Source organism: Orycteropus afer, unplaced genomic scaffold (assembly GCF_000298275.1).
Source record: "Orycteropus afer afer isolate SDZICR_OR568_19922 unplaced genomic scaffold, OryAfe1.0 scaffold00098, whole genome shotgun sequence".
NCBI classification, from domain to species: domain Eukaryota; kingdom Metazoa; phylum Chordata; class Mammalia; order Tubulidentata; family Orycteropodidae; genus Orycteropus; species Orycteropus afer.
Genome location: NW_006921685.1, coordinates 10,047,378 through 10,048,770, shown reverse-complemented (window position 1 = coordinate 10,048,770; position 1,393 = coordinate 10,047,378).

Genomic DNA, 1,393 nt, shown 5'->3' with positions numbered 1-1,393 from the left:
ACTCGATAGCACATAACAACAACAACAACTCAGTTGCAGAAGACGCTGAGGAGTGTAGTCTTTTTGTTGTTATTTTTTAGATGGAGTGTGCCCAGCTAAAAAGTAGGATTTTGTTACTAATGAAGAAGGGGGAATAGCAGCTTACAGTCTGCCATAATTGGGCTCAAGGTAATTTTTTGATGGTGGGTAAGTCAGATGATGATGATAGCTAATTTGTATTGAACGTTGACTGTGCTTGGCACTGTTATGAGTGCATTACATACATTAGCTCATATAGGCCTCATAAAGTAACTGGTGGCACAATGCTTAAGGCATTTATTTGACTGCTAGCCAGAAGGTGGGTGATTCTAACCCACCAGCAGCTTCACAGAAGGTCAGGCAATCTGCTTCCTTAAAGATTTACCATGAGAGAAACCCCTTCCAGGACTGAAAGTTAAAGGAAGCCAGTGAGTAGTAGAGTTGTATGTTACTTGCTTGTAACCATCTGGATCCACCTGCGTGGAAATGGGGGACGTGCAGCAAAGAAGAAACAGGCTGAGTTTGGTACTCTTTGACCTAGGCCCAGATGCTGGGGATGAGACAAGGGCTGGTTGCTGTCAGAAGCAGTGGGATTCCTTGCAGTGGCTCCAGACTCAAAGAAGCACCAGACTTTGTAAAAGAAAGAAGGAAGGTGCCTGGGAAGTGAAACTTTGGATTCTTAGATGGTTACTTTGTTTGCTGTTACCTCTTAAGGGAGATAATTGATCCAGAGGCTAGGGTTTTTGGTTACACCCAGCCAAAGGCCCAAGGCCATATGCATAGAATGGGATGGTAATCAAGGTGAAGAGATGAATCTGGAATGTCTTTAAAAGGATTATGTGTTTATCTGAATGTACTATGGCTATCGAATGTTCTCTTACCTGCTTGTACATTAGAAACAATTATGGGGTATGTGGGTAACAGAGAGCGTGTAAGTCCGCCTTCAGTCAATACATGATTGGATATGTTAAAAAGGGGAAATAGAATTTGCCCAGCAGAAACACAGGCTTTTGTTTTAAGCCCTGAGTGTAGAGCCCATACAAGGAGTTTAGGTAGAAAACCTGAGCCCCACCCAGTACTACTGAGGGAAGGGAAGATTTGCATTTGAAGAGAGGACCTGAAGAGAAAAAAAATGACTGTTTGGCTTTTTGAATTTCAAGCAAGCAGATAGGCTTTGGGTCCATCAGGGCAGGAAAGTCATGGTCCATGAGAGAAACCCCTTCCAGGACTGAAAGTTAAAGGAAGCCAGTGAGTAGTAGACTTGTATGTTACTTGCTTATAACCACCTGGATCCACCTGAGTGGAAATGGGGGAAGTGCAGCAAAGAAGAAACAGGCTGAGTTTGGTACTCTTTGACCTAGGCCCAGAGGCTGGG